At 68.1% G+C, this 20,842-nt stretch overlaps 1 long non-coding RNA gene across 1 annotated transcript in view; it reads right to left on the bottom strand.

The window, feature by feature from the left end:
- Window positions 1-17,597, bottom strand: part of LOC142070232 (uncharacterized) — a 37,504-nt gene extending 19,907 nt beyond the window's left edge. Inside the window, exon 1 of the long non-coding RNA XR_012666220.1 lies at window positions 17,440-17,597. This is a non-coding gene — a long non-coding RNA (uncharacterized LOC142070232). The remainder of the gene's footprint in view (window positions 1-17,439) is intronic.
- Window positions 17,598-20,842: the final 3,245 nt, after the last annotated feature.

The raw sequence follows: 20,842 nt of genomic DNA on the forward strand, positions 1-20,842 counted from the left end.
CCCTCACTCCCGACCCGCAGCCCCTGCCAGCCCAGCCCCCCAGCCCTGACGGTGCCCCTCACTCCCGACCCGCAGCCCCTGCCAGCCCAGCCCTGCTCCCCCAGCCCTGCCGGTGCCCCTCACTCCCGACCCGCAGCCCCTGCCCCCCCAGCCCTGCCGGTGCCCCTCACTCCCGACCCGCAGCCCCTGCCAGCCCAGCCCAGCCCCCCCCAGCCCTGCCGGTGCCCCTCACTCCCGACCCGCAGCCCCTGCCAGCCCAGCCCTGCCGGTGCCCCTCACTCCCGACCCGCAGCCCCTGCCAGCCCAGCCCTGGACCCCCCCAGCCTGGCCGGTGCCCCTCACTCCCGACCCGCAGCCCCTGCCAGCCCAGCCCTGCCAGCCCAGCCCTGCCGGTGCCCCTCACTCCCGACCCGCAGCCCCTGCCAGCCCAGCCCTGGACCCCCCCAGCCTGGCCGGTGCCCCTCACTCCCGACCCGCAGCCCCTGCCAGCCCAGCCCTGCCAGCCCAGCCCAGCCCCCCCAGCCCTGCCGGTGCCCCTCACTCCCGACCCGCAGCCCCTGCTAGCCCAGCCCTGCCAGCCCAGCCCAGCCCCCCCAGCCCTGCCGGTGCCCCTCACTCCCGACCCACAGCCCCTGCCAGCCCAGCCCCCCCCCAGCCCTGCCGGTGCCCCTCACTCCCGACCCGCAGCCCCTGCCAGCCCAGCCCTGCCGGTGCCCCTCACTCCCGACCCGCAGCCCCTGCTAGCCCAGCCCTGCCAGCCCAGCCCAGCCCCCCCAGCCCTGCCGGTGCCCCTCACTCCCGACCCACAGCCCCTGCCAGCCCAGCCCCCCCCCTGCCCTGCCGGTGCCCCTCACTCCCGACCCGCAGCCCCTGCCAGCCCAGCCCTGCCGGTGCCCCTCACTCCCGACCCGCAGCCCCTGCCAGCCCAGCCCTGCCCCCCCAGCCCTGCCGGTGCCCCTCACTCCCGACCCGCAGCCCCTGCCAGCCAAGGCCTGCCCCCCCCCGCCCTGCCGGTGCCCCTCACTCCCGACCCGCAGCCCCTGCCAGCCCAGCCCTGGACCCCCCAGCCTGGCCGGTGCCCCTCACTCCCGACCCGCAGCCCCTGCCAGCCCAGCCCTGCCCCCCCAGCCCTGCCGGTGCCCCTCACTCCCGACCCGCAGCCCCTGCCAGCCCAGCTCCCCAGCCCTGCCGGTGCCCCTCACTCCCGACCCGCAGCCCCTGCCAGCCCAGCCCCCCAGCCCTGACGGTGCCCCTCACTCCCGACCCGCAGCCCCTGCCAGCCCAGCCCTGCCCCCCCAGCCCTGCCGGTGCCCCTCACTCCCGACCCGCAGCCCCTGCCAGCCCAGCCCTGCCCCCCCCAGCCCTGCCGGTGCCCCTCACTCCCGCCCCCAGCCCCTGCCCCCCCAGCCCTACCGGTGCCCCTCACTCCCGACCCGCAGCCCCTGCCAGCCCAGCCCCCCAGCCCTGACGGTGCCCCTCACTCCCGACCCGCAGCCCCTGCCAGCCCAGCCCTGCTCCCCCAGCCCTGCCGGTGCCCCTCACTCCCGACCCGCAGCCCCTGCCCCCCCAGCCCTGCCGGTGCCCCTCACTCCCGACCCGCAGCCCCTGCCAGCCCAGCCCTGCCGGTGCCCCTCACTCCCGACCCGCAGCCCCTGCCAGCCCAGCCCTGCCGGTGCCCCTCACTCCCAACCCGCAGCCCCTGCCAGCCCAGCCCTGCCAGCCCAGCCCTGCCGGTGCCCCTCACTCCCGACCCGCAGCCCCTGCCAGCCCAGCCCTGGACCCCCCCAGCCTGGCCGGTGCCCCTCACTCCCGACCCGCAGCCCCTGCCAGCCCAGCCCTGCCAGCCCAGCCCTGCCGGTGCCCCTCACTCCCGACCCGCAGCCCCTGCCAGCCCAGCCCTGGACCCCCCCAGCCTGGCCGGTGCCCCTCACTCCCGACCCGCAGCCCCTGCCAGCCCAGCCCTGCCAGCCCAGCCCTGCCGGTGCCCCTCACTCCCAACCCGCAGCCCCTGCCAGCCCAGCCCTGCCAGCCCAGCCCTGCCGGTGCCCCTCACTCCCGACCCGCAGCCCCTGCCAGCCCAGCCCTGGACCCCCCCAGCCTGGCCGGTGCCCCTCACTCCCGACCCGCAGCCCCTGCCAGCCCAGCCCTGCCAGCCCAGCCCTGCCGGTGCCCCTCACTCCCGACCCGCAGCCCCTGCCAGCCCAGCCCTGCCAGCCCAGCCCTGCCGGTGCCCCTCACTCCCGACCCGCAGCCCCTGCCAGCCCAGCCCTGCCAGCCCAGCCCTGCCGGTGCCCCTCACTCCCAACCCGCAGCCCCTGCCAGCCCAGCCCTGCCCCCCCCCCAGCCCTGCCGGTGCCCCTCACTTCCGACCCACAGCCCCTGCCAGCCCAGCCCTGCCAGCCCAGCCCTGCCGGTGCCCCTCACTCCCGACCCGCAGCCCCTGCTAGCCCAGCCCTGCCAGCCCAGCCCAGCCCCCCCAGCCCTGCCGGTGCCCCTCACTCCCGACCCGCAGCCCCTGCTAGCCCAGCCCTGCCAGCCCAGCCCAGCCCCCCCAGCCCTGCCGGTGCCCCTCACTCCCGACCCACAGCCCCTGCCAGCCCAGCCCCCCCCCAGCCCTGCCGGTGCCCCTCACTCCCGACCCGCAGCCCCTGCCAGCCCAGCCCTGCCGGTGCCCCTCACTCCCGACCCGCAGCCCCTGCTAGCCCAGCCCTGCCAGCCCAGCCCAGCCCCCCCAGCCCTGCTGGTGCCCCTCACTCCCGACCCACAGCCCCTGCCAGCGCAGCCCCCCCCCTGCCCTGCTGGTGCCCCTCACTCCCGACCCGCAGCCCCTGCCAGCCCAGCCCTGCCGGTGCCCCTCACTCCCGACCCGCAGCCCCTGCCAGCCCAGCCCTGCCCCCCCAGCCCTGCCGGTGCCCCTCACTCCCGACCCGCAGCCCCTGCCAGCCAAGGCCTGCCCCCCCCCGCCCTGCCGGTGCCCCTCACTCCCGACCCGCAGCCCCTGCCAGCCCAGCCCTGGACCCCCCAGCCTGGCCGGTGCCCCTCACTCCCGACCCGCAGCCCCTGCCAGCCCAGCTCCCCAGCCCTGCCGGTGCCCCTCACTCCCGACCCGCAGCCCCTGCCAGCCCAGCCCCCCAGCCCTGACGGTGCCCCTCACTCCCGACCCGCAGCCCCTGCCAGCCCAGCCCTGCCCCCCCAGCCCTGCCGGTGCCCCTCACTCCCGACCCGCAGCCCCTGCCAGCCCAGCCCTGCCCCCCCCAGCCCTGCCGGTGCCCCTCACTCCCGCCCCCAGCCCCTGCCCCCCCAGCCCTACCGGTGCCCCTCACTCCCGACCCGCAGCCCCTGCCAGCCCAGCCCCCCAGCCCTGACGGTGCCCCTCACTCCCGACCCGCAGCCCCTGCCAGCCCAGCCCTGCTCCCCCAGCCCTGCCGGTGCCCCTCACTCCCGACCCGCAGCCCCTGCCCCCCCAGCCCTGCCGGTGCCCCTCACTCCCGACCCGCAGCCCCTGCCAGCCCAGCCCTGCCCCCCCAGCCTTGCCGGTGCCCCTCACTCCCGCCCCGCAGCCCCTGCCCCCCCAGCCCTACCGGTGCCCCTCACTCCCGACCCGCAGCCTCTGCCAGCCCAGCCCCCCAGCCCTGCCGGTGCCCCTCACTCCCGACCCGCAGCCCCTGCCAGCCCAGCCCTGCCCCCCCAGCCCTGCCGGTGCCCCTCACTCCCGACCCGCAGCCCTTGCCAGCCCAGCCCTGCCCCCCCAGCCCTGCCGGTGCCCCTCACTCCCGACCCGCAGCCCCCTGCCAGCCCAGCCCCCCCCCAGCCCTGCCGGTGCCCCTCACTCCCGACCCGCAGCCCCTGCCAGCCCAGCCCTGCCCCCCCAGCCCTGCCGGTGCCCCTCACTCCCGACCCGCAGCCCTTGCCAGCCCAGCCCTGCCCTGCCCCCCCAGCCCTGCCGGTGCCCCTCACTCCCGACCCGCAGCCCCCTGCCAGCCCAGCCCCCCCCCAGCCCTGCCGGTGCCCCTCACTCCCGACCCGCAGCCCCTGCCAGCCCAGCCCCGCCCCCCCAGCCCTGCCGGTGCCCCTCACTCCCGATCCGCAGCCTCTGCCAGCCCAGCCCCCCAGCCCTGCCGGTGCCCCTCACTCCCGACCCGCAGCCCCTGCCAGCCCAGCCCTGCCGGTGCCCCTCACTCCCGACCCGCAGCCTCTGCCAGCCCAGCCCCCCAGCCCTGCCGGTGCCCCTCACTCCCGACCCGCAGCCCCTGCCAGCCCAGCCCTGCCGGTGCCCCTCACTCCCGACCCGCAGCCCTTGCCAGCCCAGCCCTGCCCCCCCAGCCCTGCCGGTGCCCCTCACTCCCGACCCGCAGCCCCCTGCCAGCCCAGCCCCCCCCCAGCCCTGCCGGTGCCCCTCACTCCCGACCCGCAGCCCCTGCCAGCCCAGCCCTGCCCCCCCAGCCCTGCCGGTGCCCCTCACTCCCAACCCGCAGCCCCTGCCAGCCCAGCCCTGCCCCCCCAGCCCTGCCGGTGCCCCTCACTCCCGACCCGCAGCCCCTGCCAGCCCAGCCCTGCCGGTGCCCCTCACTCCCGACCCGCAGCCCCCTGCCAGCCCAGCCCCCCCCCCAGCCCTGCCGGTGCCCCTCACTCCCGACCCGCAGCCCCTGCCAGCCCAGCCCTGGGCCCCCCCAGAAATGGGTGGCTGGGGGGGCAAGTAAGGGGGAAGGGGGTGGGGGGATGGAGCCCATCGCTTTCTCTGTTGCTATGGTAACAGAGGCAGGCACGCTGACCTGGCTCCCTCCGCCCTATTAACTCTGCCTGGCCTGCTGATGTCATCGCCCCATCGGCCAATGGGGGCCTGGCTCGGCCTTGTTGCCCAGCGATGGGAGGGGAGCTGGGAAACAGCTGCTTGGAGACACACGTGGGGGGTCGGGATGTGGGGGCGGGCACATAAACAGTAAACACGCCTGGACATGCCACGACATACACCGGACACGCTACCCGGCACGGACAGCCACCCGCCTGGACACGCCACGACATACACCGGACACGCTACCCGGCACGGACAGCCACCCGCCTGGACACGCCACGACATACACCGGACACGCTACCCGGCACGGACAGCCAGCCGCCTGGACACGCCACGACATACACCGGACACGCTACCCGGCACGGACAGCCAGCCGCCTGGACACGCCACGACATACACCAGACACGCTAACACAGCACCGCCAGCCAGCCGCCTGGACACACCACGACATACACCGGACACGCTACCCGGCACGGACAGCCACCTGCCTGGACACGCCACGACATACACCAGACACGCTACCCGGCATGGACAGCCACCTGCCTGGACACGCCACGACATACCCCGGACACACTAACACGGCACCGCCAGCCAGCCGCCTGGACACGCCACGACATACACCGGACACGCTAACACGGCACCGCCAGCCGGCCGCCTGGACACGCCACGACATACACCGGACAGGCTAACACGGCACCGCCAGCCAGCCACCTGGACACGCCACGACATACACCGGACACGCTAACACGCCACCGACAGCCGGCCGCCTGGACACGCCACGACATACACCGGACACGCTACCCGGCACGGACAGCCAGCCGCCTGGACACGCCACGACATACACCGGACACCCTAACACGCCACCGAAAGCCACCTGCTTGGACACGCCACGACATACACCGGACACGCTACCCGGCACGGACAGCCACCCGCCTGGACACGCCACGACATACCCCGGACACACTAACACGGCACCGCCAGCCAGCCGCCTGGACACGCCACGACATACACTGGACACGCTAACACGGCACCGCCAGCCACCTGCCTGGACACGCCACGACATACACCGGACACACTAACACGGCACCGACAGCCAGCCGCCTGGACACGCCACGACATACACCGGACACGCTACCCGGCACGGACAGCCAGCCGCCTGGACACGCCACGACATACACCAGACACGCTAACACAGCACCGCCAGCCACCCGCCTGGACACGCCATGACATACACCGGACACGCTAACACGGCACCGCCAGCCAGCCGCCTGGACACACCACGACATACACCGGACACGCTACCCGGCACGGACAGCCACCTGCCTGGACACGCCACGACATACACCAGACAGGCTAACACGACACCACCAGCCAGCCGCCTGGACACACCACAACATACACCAGACACGCTAACACGGCACCGCCAGCCAGCCGACTGGACACGCCACGACATACACCGGACACGCTAACACGGCACCGCCAGCCGGCCGCCTGGACACGCCACGACATACACCGGAGAGGCTAACACGGCACCGCCAGCCAGCCACCTGGACACGCCACGACATACACCGGACACGCTAACACGCCACCGACAGCCGGCCGCCTGGACACGCCACGACATACACCGGACACGCTACCCGGCACGGACAGCCAGCCGCCTGGACACGCCACGACATACACCGGAGACCCTAACACGCCACCGAAAGCCACCTGCTTGGACACGCCACGACATACACCGGACACGCTACCCGGCACGGACAGCCACCCGCCTGGACACGCCACGACATACCCCGGACACACTAACACGGCACCGCCAGCCAGCCGCCTGGACACGCCACGACATACACTGGACACGCTAACACGGCACCGCCAGCCACCTGCCTGGACACGCCACGACATACACCGGACACACTAACACGGCACCGACAGCCGGCCGCCTGGACACGCCACGACATACACCGGACACGCTAACACGGCACCGCCAGCCAGCCGCCTGGGCACGCCACGACATACACCGGACACGCTAACACGGCACCGCCAGCCAGCCGCCTGGACACGCCACGACATACACCGGACACGCTAGCACGGCACCGCCAGCCAGCCGCCTGGACATGCCACGACATACACCGGACACGCTAACACGCCACCGACAGCCGGCCGCCTGGACACGCCACGACATACACCGGACACGTTACCTGGCACGGACAGCCAGCCGCCTGGACACGCCACGACATACACCAGACACGCTAACACGCCACCGACAGCCGGCCGCCTGGACACGCCACGACATACACCGGAGACGCTACCCGGCACCGCCAGCCAGCCGCCTGGATACGCCACGACATACACCGGACACGCTAACATGGCACCGCCAGCCAGCTGCCTGGACACGCCACGACATACACCGGACACGCTAACACGGCACCGACAGCCACCTGCCTGGACACGCCATGACATACACCGGACACGCTAACACGGCACCGACAGCCACCTGCCTGGACACGCCATGACATACACCGGACACGCTAACACGGCACGGACAGACACCCGCCTGGACACGCCGTGACACGGCCCGGCCATGTCAACACACACACCGGACATGCTAACCCAGCACGTACAGACCCACCCAGATCACTGCATACGCCGGACACGCTAACACATACCTTACCATGCAGGACACGCTTGCATTGACCAAACATGCCTCGACATGCCAAGACACAATACCTATGCCAGCCATGCCTATGCAGACACGCTAAGACACATGCCGGCTACAGTGACACATACATGGGCCACGTTGGTACATGCGAGGGCAGCCACACGGCACGAATCTGGATCCCAAACACGCCTAAACACGCTACTCCATGCACCGGCCCTGCTCCCCCCGGGGGGGCATCCACACGCCGGGGTCGTGCCTCCAAAGACCTTCCCAGAGCCACAGAGCGGGCGGGGACACACACACACGCCTGCACACGCTAACGTCCCAAACACGCACACACGTGTCTCCCCCACCCCCAGCTCTGCAGACGCGGGGGGCCCACCCGCGGCGGCCAGCGCAGGGGCACATGGGGACAGGAGATAAATAGCCACCCGGGCTGGGCACCCGGCCAAGCGCTGGGCAGGAAGGAACCAGAACATGCCGGAGCCCCCCCGCCCCTCCCCCTTATGCACCCCTGCCCCTCCCCCCACTGCCTTTGCACCCCTCCCCCTCTGCACCCCCATGCCCTCCCGCCACTCCACCCCTCCCCCACTTCCTTTGCACCTCTCCCCCCCGCATCCCTCCCCCACCACGCTGACATCGAGACTCCCCACCCCTGGCACCTGCCTGGCAGTTGCAGCAGTCACAGCTGCATCCTGTGTGACAGGCCCCCCCCGCCCCGCCCCCCGCCCGCCCGCAGGGACCCCTGGCCCAGAGCTGTCAGCGGGGGTGGCTCGGCGGGGGGGGGGGAGCAAGGTGCGCTGTGCTGAGGGCCGGGGATCTGGGCAGGGGGCGGGGGGGTCGTTTGGAGGACTAAAGCCCCCCCCCCCGGGCACGGCGGGTGCAGGTGGCAGCCACGGGCTGGGCGGTTGGTTCCCCAGGTGACAAACCCCAAACAGGGGCCCGGGGAGGGGGGGGGGGCAGCTACCAGGGAACATGATCCTGGCAGCAGCTGGGCCCCAGGAACTGAACCTGCCTCTGGGGAGGGCACAGGGCTGCGGGTCGGGAGTGGGGGGCACCGGCAGGGCTGGGCTGGCACGGGGCTGCGGGTCAGGAGTGGGGGGCACCGGCAGGGCTGGGGGGGCAGGGCTCGGCTACCAGGGGGCTGCGCGTCGGGAGTGGGGGGCACCGGCAGGGCTGGGCTGGCAGGGGGCTGCAGGGTAGGAGTGAGGGGCACCGGCAGAGTTGGGGGGGGTCAGGGCTGGGCTAGCAGGGGGCTGCGGGTCAGGAGTGGGGGGCACGGGCAGGGCTGGCGGGGGCAGGGCTGGGCTGGCAGGGGGCTGCAGATCGGGAGTGGGGGGCACCGGCAGGGCTGGGGGGGCAGGGCTCGGCTACCAGGGGGCTGCGGGTCAGGAGTGGGGGGCACCGGCAGGGCTGGGGAGGCAAGGCTGGACTGGCAGGGGGCTGCGGGTCAGGAGTGGGGGGTACTGGCAGGGCTGGCGGGGGCAGGGCTGGGCTGGCAGGGGGCTGCAGATCGGGAGTGGGGGGCACCGGCAGGGCTGGGGGGGCAGGGCTCGGCTACCAGGGGGCTGCGGGTCAGGAGTGGGGGGCACCGGCAGGGCTGGGGAGGCAAGGCTGGACTGGCAGGGGGCTGCGGGTCAGGAGTGGGGGGTACTGGCAGGGCTGGGGGGGCAGGGCTGGGCTGGCAGGGGGCTGCGGGTCGGGAGTGGGGGGCACCGGCAGGGCTGGGGGGGGGCAGGGCTGGACTGGCAGGGGCTGTGGGGCGGGAGTGAGGGGCACCGGCAGGGCTGGGGGGGCAGGGCTGGGCTAGCAGGGGGCTGCGGGTCGGGAGTGGGGGGCACCGGCAGGGCTGGGGGGGGTCAGGGCTGGGCTAGCAGGGGGCTGCGGGTCAGGAGTGGGGGGCACGGGCAGGGCTGGCGGGGACAGGGCTGGGCTGGCAGGGGGCTGCAGATCGGGAGTGGGGGGCACCGGCAGGGCTGGGGGGGCAGGGCTCGGCTACCAGGGGGCTGCGGGTCAGGAGTGGGGGGCACCGGCAGGGCTGGGGAGGCAAGGCTGGACTGGCAGGGGGCTGCGGGTCAGGAGTGGGGGGTACTGGCAGGGCTGGCGGGGGCAGGGCTGGGCTGGCAGGGGGCTGCAGATCGGGAGTGGGGGGCACCGGCAGGGCTGGGGGGGCAGGGCTCGGCTACCAGGGGGCTGCGGGTCAGGAGTGGGGGGTACTGGCAGGGCTGGGGGGGCAGGGCTGGGCTAGCAGGGGGCTGCGCGTCGGGAGTGGGGGGCACGGGCAGGGCTGGCGGGGGCAGGGCTGGGCTGGCAGGGGGCTGCGGGTCGGGAGTGGGGGGCACCGGCAGGGCTGGGGGGGGGGCAGGGCTGGACTGGCAGGGGCTGTGGGGCGGGAGTGAGGGGCACCGGCAGGGCTGGGGGGGCAGGGCTGGGCTAGCAGGGGGCTGCGGGTCGGGAGTGGGGGGCACCGGCAGGGCTGGGGGGGGGCAGGGGCCTGTGGGTCGGGAGTGGGGGGCAACGGCAGGGCTGGGGGGGGACAGGGCTGGGCTAGCAGGGGGCTGCGGGTCGGGAGTGGGGGGCACCGGCAGGGCTGGGGGGGTAGGGGTCTGTGGGTCGGGAGTGAGGGGCACCGGCAGGGCTGGGCGGGCAGGGCTGGACTGGCAGGGGCTGTGGGGCGGGAGTGAGGGGCACCGGCAGGGCTGGGGGGGCAGGGCTGGGCTAGCAGGGGGCTGCGGGTCGGGAGTGGGGAGCACCGGCAGGGCTGGGGGGGGCAGGGGCCTGTGGGTCGGGAGTGGGGGGCACCGGCAGGGCTGGGGGGGTAGGGGCCTGTGGGTCGGGAGTGAGGGGCACCAGCAGGGCTGGGGGGGCAGGTCTGGGGTAGCAGGGGGCTGCGGGTCGGGAGTGGGGGGCTCCCTGGTGTGGGTGAGCCCCCCTTGAGCCCCCCTCCCCCCTGGCCTGCACGTGCAGGGAAGGGGAGGGGCGGCTTTGAGGGGGGCAGGGTCACTCTCAGGCCCTCCCAGCCCAGCTGCTGTTATTGCTCCCCCCTCATTGGCTGTCCGTGGCTGTGTGCGTTGCCATTGGCTGGTGAGGTGGGGGGAGGGACATCAGCCATTGCGGACGTGCCTGCAGCCAGGGGCTGATGGGGTTTGGAAGCCCCCCCCCACACACACACACAGGGCAGGCAGCTGTGGGGGAAGGGTTAATAGAACCCAGGAGTCCTGGCTCCCAGCCCCACACTCTAACCACTAGCCCCCACTCCCCTCCCAGAGCCAGGGAGAGAACCCAGGAGTCCTGGCTCCCAGCCCCTCCCGCTGTAACCCACCCGCCCCCACTCCCCTCCTTTCTGCCAAAAGGGCGAATTCTCCTTCTCTTCCCCCCTTTCCTTGGGCCTGGGCCCAGGGTTTGGGTGGGGCTGGAGTGATCCCAGCTGGGGATGGGGGTGGGGATTGTCCTTCTGAGTCTGGGGGGGAAAGGGAGCTGCCTCCCCCCTCTCGCTCACACACACATTAAGCTGTTTACAGAGACAGAATAACCAAGCCGGGTGCACACCCGGAGAACACACACACCCTGCTGCCCGGTGCACACCTGGAGAATAAACACCCTGCCATTCGGCGCACACCCGGAGAACAGGCAGACCCTGCCGCCGGGCACACACCCAGAGAACGCGCACACCCTGCTGCCCGGTGCACACCCGAAGAACACACACACCCTGCTGCCCGGTGCACACCCTGCCACTGGGCACACACCCGGAGAAGACACACCCTGCTGCCAGGTGTACACCGGGGAGAACACACCCACCCACCCTGCCACTGGGCACACACCTGGAAAACACTCACACACTGCTGCCGGGCACACACCTAGAAAACACACACACACCCGGAGAACATGAACACCCTGCTGCTGGGTGCACACTGGATAAGACACACACCCTGCTGCCAGGCGTACACTAGGAGAACACACACACACACACCCTGCCACCGGGCGCACACCTGGAGAACATGCACGCCCTGCCACCCAAGTCCCCTTTACACACACACACATCTCTTGCTGCGTTCACACACACAGAATACACAACCTGCATACACACTCCTGCTCCACCCTTCCCATTCACCACAAACCCTGCTTCACACCCACCCACATTACACACAGAAGAGTCCGCCTTCTGCCCACACACCTATACACAAACCCCTATCCACTGCACATCCCCTACAACACCTTCCACCCTCCCCACCTGCCGCCCAAATCACCCGCGCCCCAGCCAAACATGGGCTACACGATACATAACCTGAGCTTGGACCTCTGTCAAATGCACACGTCACCTTCTGCACAACCCAACGCACACACAACGTGAGATGCGGAGCTCACCACACACCTTAACGAATACCCCCATGCACACTCGCTGCTGCCGCACTCAGCTCATGACACGACCCTTGCACACGCCCCCCCCCAAAAGATACACACAACCTGACACAGCCGCACGACGCACACACCAGCCTCTGCACAAAGTGTTCATCACACAACTGTCCTGTTCTTTGCACCTCCATGTAACTCCCCTGCCTCGGTCAGCACAGCGCCCCCCACCCCGCTCCCTGCCCCACAGCGCCCCCTAGCGCCGCCTTGGGGCCAGCCCCGCCTGCCAAGGCAGAGCGCCCCCTGCTGAGCCCCCCGCCCTGCTCCCTGCCCCACAGCGCCCCCTAGCGCCGCCCTGGGGCCAGCCCCGCCTGCCAAGACAGAGCGCCCCCTGCTGAGCCCCTGCCCCACTCCCTGCCCTACAGCACCCGTCCCCTCCCGTCCAACCAGCGACCCACTCACCAATCCCCTTCCCCACCCGTCCAACCACCCATCCCCCCACCCATCCCCCTTCCCCACCCGTCCAACCATCGCTACCCCACCCATCCTCCCTCCCCACCTCTCCAACCATCGATCATAGACTCATCGAAGATCAGGGTTGGAAGGGGCCTCAGGAGGTATCTCGTCCAACCCCCTGCTCAAAGCAGGACCAACCCCAACTAAATCATCCCAGCCAGGGCTTTGTCAAGCCGGGCCTTGAAAACCTCTGATTCCACCACCTCCCGAGGGAACCCATTCCGGTGCTTCACCACCCTCCTCATGAAAATGTTTTTCCTAATATCCAACCTAAACGTCCCCCACTGCAACGTGAGATCATTATTCCTTGTTCTGTCATCTGCTACCACTGAGAACAGTCTAGATCCATCCTCTTTGGAACCCACTTCAGTTAGTTGAAAGCAGCTATCAAATCCCCCCTCATTCTTCTCTTCTGCAGACTAAACAATCCCAGCTCCCTCGGCCTCTCCTCATAAGTCATGTGTTCCAGACCCCTAATCATTTTTGTTGCCCTTTGCTGGACTCTTTCCAATTTTTCCACATCCTTCTTGTAGTGTGGGGCCCAAAACTGGACACAGTACTCCAGATGAGGCCTCACCGGTGTCGAATAGAGGGGGACGATCACGTCCCTCGATCTGCTCGCTATGCCCCTACGTATACATCCCAAAATGCCGTTGGCCTTCTTGGCAACAAGGGCACACTGCTGACTCATATCCAGCTTCTCGTCCACTGTCACCCCTAGGTCCTTTTCCGCAGAACTGCTGCCGAGCCATTCGGTCCCTAGTCTGTAGCAGTGCATGGGATTCTTCCATCCTAAGTGCAGGACTCTGCACTTGTCCTTGATGAATCTCATCCGATTTCTTTTGGCCCAATCCTCCAATTTGTCTAGGTCCCTCTGTATCCTATCCCTCCCCTCCAGCGTATCTACCACTCCTCCCAGTTTAGTATCATCCGCAAATTTGCTGAGGGTGCAATCCACGCCATCCTCCAGATCATTAACGAAGATATTGAACAAAACCAGCCTGAGGACCGACCCTTGGGGCACTCTGCTTGATACTGGCTGCCAACTAGACATGGAGCCATTGATCACTACCCGTTGAGCCCGACAATCTAGCCAGCTTTCTACCCACCTTACAGTGCATTCATCCAGCCCATACTTCTTTAACTTGCTGGCAAGAATACTGTGGGAGACCGTGTCAAAAGCTTTGCTAAAGTCAAGGAACAACACGTCCACCGCTTTCCCCTCATCCACAGAACCAGTAATCTCATCATAAAAGGCAATTAGATTAGTCAGGCATGAGTTGCCCTTGGTGAATCCATGCTGGCTGTTCCTGATCACTTTCCTCTCCTCTAAGTGCTTCAGAATTGATTCCTTGAGGACCTGCTCCATGATTTTTCCGGGGACTGAGGTGAGGCTGACTGGCCTGTAGTTCCCAGGATCCTCCTTCTTCCCTTTTTAAAAGATGGGCACTACATTAGCCTTTTTGCAGTCGTCCGGGACTTCCCCCGATCGCCACGAGTTTTCAAAGATAATGGCCAATGGCTCTGCAATCACAGCCGCCAATTCCTTCAGCACTCTCGGATGCAGCGCATCCGGCCCCATGGACTTGTGCTCGTCCAGCTTTTCTAAATAGTCCCGAACCACTTCTTTCTCCACAGAGGGCTGGTCACCTCCTCCCCATGCTGTGCTGCCCAGTGCAGCAGTCTGGGAGCTGAGCTTGTTCGTGAAGACAGAGGCAAAAAAGCATTGAGTACATTAGCTTTTTCCACATCCTCTGTCACTAGGTTGCCTCCCTCATTCAGTAAGGGGCCCACACTTTCCTTGGCTTTCTTCTTATTGCCAACATACCTGAAGAAACCCTTCTTGTTACTCTTAACATCTCTTGCTAGCTGCAACTCCAGGTGTGATTTGGCCTTCCTGATTTCACTCCTGCATGCCCGAGCAATATTTTTATACTCTTCCCTGGTCATTTGTCCAATCTTCCCCTTCTTGTAAGCTTCTTTTTTGTGTTCAAGATCAGCAAGGATTTCACTGTTAAGCCAAGCTGGTCGCCTGCCATATTTACTATTCTTTCTACACATCGGGATGGTTTGTCCCTGTAATCTCAATAAGGATTCTTTCAAATACAGCCAGCTCTCCTGGACTCCTTTTCCCCCTCATATTAGCCTCCCAGGGGATCCTGCCCATCAGTTCCCTGAGGGAGTCAAAGTCTGCTTTTCTGAAGTCCACGGTCCGTATTCACCCACCTATCCCCCTTCCCCACCCGTCCAACCATCCATCCACCCACCGAGCCCCTTCCCCACCCGTCCAACCATCCATCCACCCACCTATCCACCCGCCCATCCCCTTCCAACCACCGATCCACCCGCCCATCCCCTTCCAACCACCGATCTCCCCACCCAGCCCCTTCCCCACCCGTCCAACCCTCGATCCACCCACCCAGCCCCTCCCCACCCATCCAACCATCGTTCCACTTGCCCATCCCCTTCCAACCATCAATCCACCCACCCAGCCCCTTCCCCACACGTCCAACCCTCGATCCACCCACCCATCCAACTCTCGATCCACCCACCCATCCCCTTCCCCACCCATCCAACCATCGATCCCCACACCCAGCACCTTCCCCACCCGTCCAAGCTTCGATCCCCCAACCCAGCCCCTTCCCCACCCGTCCAACCATCGTTCCACCTGCCCATCCCCTTCCAACCATCGATCCACCCACCCATCCACTTCCCCACCCGTCCAACCCTCGATCCACCCACCCATCCACTTCCCCACCCATCCAACCCTCGATCCACCCACCCATCCACTTCCCCAGCCGTCCAACCCTCGATCCACCCACCCATCCGCATTCCCACCCGTCCAACCCTCGATCCACCCACCCATCCACTTCCGCACCCGTCCAAGCATCGATCCCCCCGCCCATCCCCCTTCCCCACCCGTCCAACCCTCGATCCCCCCGCCCATCCCCCTTCCCCACCCGTCCAAGCATCGATCCCACCGCCCATCCCCCTTCCGCACCCGTCCAACTATCGATCCCCCTTCCCCACCCGTCCAACCATCCATCCACCCACCCATCCGCGTCCCCACCCGTCCAACCATCGATCCCCTCACCCATCCCCCTTCCCCACCCGTCCAACCATCCATCCACCCACCCATCCGCGTCCCCACCCGTCCAACCCTCGATCCACCCACCCAGCCCCTCCCCACCCGTCCAACCATCGTTCCACTTGCCAATCCCCTTCCAACCATCAATCCACCCACCCAGCCCCTTCCCCACACGTCCAACCCTCGATCCACCCACCCATCCAACTCTCGATCCACCCACCCATCCACTTCCGCACCCGTCCAACCATCGATCCCCCCACCCATCCCCTTCCCCACCCATCCAACCATCGATCCCCACACCCAGCCCCTTCCCCACCCGTCCAAGCTTCGATCCCCCAACCCAGCACCTTCCCCACCCGTCCAAGCTTCGATCCCCCAACCCAGCCCCTTCCCCACCCGTCCAACCATCGTTCCACCTGCCCATCCCCTTCCAACCATCGATCCACCCACCCATCCACTTCCCCACCCGTCCAACCCTCGATCCACCCACCCATCCACTTCCCCAGCCGTCCAACCCTCGATCCACCCACCCATCCGCATTCCCACCCGTCCAACCCTTGATCCACCCACCCATCCACTTCCCCAGCCGTCCAACCCTCGATCCACCCACCCATCCGCATTCCCACCCGTCCAACCCTCGATCCACCCACCCATCCACTTCCCCACCCGTCCAACCCTCGATCCACCCACCCATCCACTTCCCCACCCGTCCAACCCTCGATCCACCCACCCATCCGCATTCCCACCCGTCCAACCCTCGATCCACCCACCCATCCACTTCCGCACCCGTCCAAGCATCGATCCCCCCGCCCATCCCCCTTCCCCACCCGTCCAACCCTCGATCCCCCCGCCCATCCCCCTTCCCCACCCGTCCAAGCATCGATCCCACCGCCCATCCCCCTTCCGCACCCGTCCAACTATCGATCCCCCTTCCCCACCCGTCCAACCATCCATCCACCCACCCATCCGCGTCCCCACCCGTCCAACCATCGATCCCCTCACCCATCCCCCTTCCCCACCCGTCCAACCATCCATCCACCCACCCATCCGCGTCCCCACCCGTCCAACCCTCGATCCACCCACCCAGCCCCTCCCCACCCGTCCAACCATCGTTCCACTTGCCAATCCCCTTCCAACCATCAATCCACCCACCCAGCCCCTTCCCCACACGTCCAACCCTCGATCCACCCACCCATCCAACTCTCGATCCACTCACCCATCCACTTCCGCACCCGTCCAACCATCGATCCCCCACCCATCCCCTTCCCCACCCATCCAACCATCGATCCCCACACCCAGCCCCTTCCCCACCCGTCCAAGCTTCGATCCCCCAACCCAGCACCTTCCCCACCCGTCCAAGCTTCGATCCCCCAACCCAGCCCCTTCCCCACCCGTCCAACCATCGTTCCACCTGCCCATCCCCTTCCAACCATCGATCCACCCACCCATCCACTTCCCCACCCGTCCAACCCTCGATCCACCCACACATCCACTTCCCCAGCCGTCCAACCCTCGATCCACCCACCCATCCGCATTCCCACCCGTCCAACCCTTGATCCACCCACCCATCCACTTCCCCAGCCGTCCAACCCTCGATCCACCCACCCATCCGCATTCCCACCCGTCCAACCCTCGATCCACCCACCCATCCGCATTCCCACCCGTCCAACCCTTGATCCACCCACCCATCCACTTCCCCACCCGTCCAACCCTTGATCCACCCACCCATCCACTTCCCCAGCCGTCCAACCATCCATCCACCCACCCATCCGCGTCCCCACCCGTCCAACCATCGATCCCCTCACCCATCCGCGTCCCCATCCGTCCAACCATCCATCCCCTCACCCATCCGCGTCCCCATCCGTCCAACCATCGATCCCCTCACCCATCCTCCTTCCCCATGCGTCCAACCATCAATCCCCCCACTGATGCCCATCCAACCATCAATCTATACCCATGTCCATGCCCCCCATCCCTCCACCCATCCCCACATATCCACTCACATGCATCCGAACATCGTCCAGATTTCAGACATACCTGCCGACCGTAGTCATGGATCTGTGTTTATGCCACCATCCATCCTTCCCTTTCTCCAGTCGTCCATCCATCCCCCCAGGCCATGCCTCCCCCCATGCTTCCCCACACCACCCCTCTAGCCACCTGTCCATTAGCCGGTGTACCACTGTCTCTACAAATCCACGCACATGCCTACCACTCTGCTCACCCCGTCCTCCACCCTCACTCTGTGCCCCTCCATGCACCCCCCTTCATGCACCCCTCCCTCCACCCCCACACCTGTGTCCCTCCGTACACCCCCTCCCTCTACCCCACGCCGGCGCCTCCATGCACCCGCCCCTCCACCCTCACTCTGTGCCCCTCCGTGCACCCCCCTTCATGCACCCCCTTCCTTCACCCCCACGCCTGCCCCTCCATGCACCCCCCTCCACCCTCACTCTGTGCCCCTCTGTGGACCCCCCCTCATGCACCCCCCCCTTCCACCCCCGCAGTTGGGTCTCCGCGCGTGGGGCGCTCCCGGCTGGTCCCGGCGGGCGGGGGGGCGGGGTGCCGGGAAGATGGAAGTGAGGCTGGCTGGGCCGGAAAGGGGGGGGCGGGGAGGGGGAGGGGCAGGGCTGTCTCGGCCGGGGGGTGGGGGCTGGGCTCCCAACACAACCCGCCTCGGCTCTTTGTTTGAGTGGCGAGAGGCTGGGGGGGAACGCGGCGGAGGCGAGGCAGGAGCGGCGCTCGCTGGCCGGGGAGTGGGGCCGGGCCGTGGGGCAGGGCCGGGCCGGGCCGGATTCCCCTCCCCCCCAGCCGGGACCCCCGGGAGCCGCAGGTAGGGGGGGGGCTTTGTTCGGGGCCGGGATCGGGGCCGCCGCTTTGTTGGGGCAGCCGGCGGGCGGAGGCCTGGCCCGGCTTGGCTCGGCTCGGCCCGGCCCGGCCCGCGGGACCTTTAAAGGGACGGTCGGGCCGGGCGGCGGAGCCGGAGCCGGAGCCGGAGCCGGGTGGAAATCGGGAGTCACTCCGCCGGAGTCACCGGGCCCGTTCCCCCCACTCCCCGGTGTAAACCGGCAGTCACTCCGCCGGAGTCACCGGGCCCGTTCCCCCCACTCCCCGGTGTAAACCGGCAGGCACTCCGCCGGAGTCACCGGGCCCGTTCCCCCCACCCCCGGTGTAAACCGGGAGTCACTCCGCCGGAGTCACCTGGTTCGTTCCCCGCTGGTGTAAATCGGGAGTCACCGGTCCCGTTTCTTTCCGTTCCCGGTATAAATCTGGAGTCACGCCACTGGAATCAGTGGTAGAATCCCTTCTGTTCCTGGTGTAAATTGGGAGTCACTCCATTGGAGATGGGCCAAATCCCCCGGTGTAAATCAGGAATCACTCGGCTGAGGTCATGGGGGTCTGCTCCTGGTAAATCAGGAGTCACTCTGCCAGAGTCACTGGGCTCTGATCCCAGTGTAAATCAGGAGTCACTCTGCCAGAGTCACTGGGCACTGTCCCGGTGTAAATCAGGAGTCACTCTGCCAGAGTCACTGGGCACTGTCCCGGTGTAAATCAGGAGTCACTCCGCTGGAGTCACTGGGCTCTGATCCCGGCGTAAATCAGGAGTCACTCTGCTGGAGTCACTGGGCTCTGCTCCAGGTGTAAATCAGGAGTCGCTCTGCCGGAGTCATGGGGCTCTGATCCCGGCGTAAATCAGGAGTCACTCCGCTGAAGTCATGGGGCTCTGATCCCGGTGTAAATCAGGAGTCACTCTGCCAGAGTCACTGGGCTCTGCTTCCGGTGTAAATCAGGAGTCACTCCACTGAAGTCACGGGGCTAATTCAGACCTTGGCCCCAGTGCACATCAGGAGTACCCCCAGGGATCCCTGAGCCCGGTGTGATCCAAATCCAACCCAGCAGATAGTTTTGTCAAGGTGTGTGTGGGGGGTCCGCAGTGTGTGGGAGTCGCTGTGGGGGCGTAATTCGCGGGGGGGGGGGGGGTCACAGTGTGTGGGTCTAGAAGGGGCCGGTCTCTGTGCATTGGGAGGGGGGCTGATTTATCGCCACTGTTTGGGGGCACACAAAAGGACTTGGCGGGGGGACGTGTGGGGGGCTGCCAGGAGTGGCTGGCTAGGAGTTGGGGGGCCCCCACCCAGCAGGCAGCTGCCCCATAACGCCCCAGATGGGGGTCTGCACTCAGCCCCACTGAAAGCCCTAAATACAGAGGGACTGTGTGGGGGGGGGGGGGGGGTCTGCTTTAAGGAGGAGCTGTGAAGGGGGGTCACTGGGACCCCCCCAGTGGCTGGCAGGGGTGGAGTGGGTGGGGTGGGAACAGGTGCTGGCCCTTTAACAGCCCAGGTGGGTTGCCTGGTGCAGAGTGGGGCAGGCGGGCCCTGCTGGGTTCTGCGGTTCTGGGTCCACCTCGGGCGTGGGAGGGTGCAGACGGGGTGCCCTGCCCTCCCCCCCCCCCCCAGTGGGACGCCCCAGAGGTCCCAGCATCATGGGGAGGCCCCGGGGCAAGGGGCTGTCCCCTCCAGGGGGCGCCGGCTCCCATCTGGCCCCAGGGACGCAAGCTAGACGAGTGGGGCTGTGTCGGGAGGTCCATTGGCCGGAGCCCCACTCCTGGGGGCCCAAGGAATTGACCACCCCAAGATTAACCCCCCCTCACACACACACACACACACACCCTGGAGCTAGAGGATTCCTGCTTAGGATTCCCTGGGCTTTCCCTGTAGGAAACTGGGGGCATGGGCGGGTAGGAGCCACTGTGGTGCACACCCCCTGGGATCTCTCCCCGGCTCTGGGAAGGGGGTGGGGGCTGGTGGGCTAGAGCAGGGCGGGCTGGCAGCCAGGACTCCTGGGTTCTCTCCCCGGCACTAGGGGCCGTGTCGGGGCTGGTGGGTTAAAGGTGTGTGTGTGGGGGGGGATTAGATTTCCTGGACTGGAGCAGGCAGCTGTTGCCCTCAGTCCCTAAGCTGCTGGGCCTGGAACAGAACTGGCTTCAAGCCCCTCACCCTGGCCTCGGGCCCCCCAGAGTTAGCACAGCCTGGGGCCAGCCTGGTCTCTGGCAACCTCACCTGGCACCGTCCAAACGCCCGCACCCAGGTACCCCTGTGTGAGTGGGGACAGCTGGGAATGGAGCGCCCCCAAGCCCTGGGCCCCCCAGCTCTGCCGGTGCCCCTCACTCCCGCCCCGCAGCCCCTGCTAGCCCAGCCTTCGGCCCCCCCCAGCCCTGCCGGTGCCCCTCACTCCCGCCCCGCAGCTCCTGCTAGCCCAGCCCTGGGCCCCATGCAACCCAGCAGATGGCCCCAGGTGTGAACTTTCTCTTTCCTGGGCCGGTCTGTGTGGGGTGTAGAAGGTGGAGCAGGGTGTGGGGCTGGGGTGGGAGCAGTTCCCCTACGCATTAACCGCCCCTCACCTCAGCCCAGCTACTTGGGAGTGGGGTTGTGCTGCCCTGAGC

This window comes from Caretta caretta, chromosome 28, assembly GCF_965140235.1.
Source record: "Caretta caretta isolate rCarCar2 chromosome 28, rCarCar1.hap1, whole genome shotgun sequence".
Taxonomy (NCBI): domain Eukaryota; kingdom Metazoa; phylum Chordata; order Testudines; family Cheloniidae; genus Caretta; species Caretta caretta.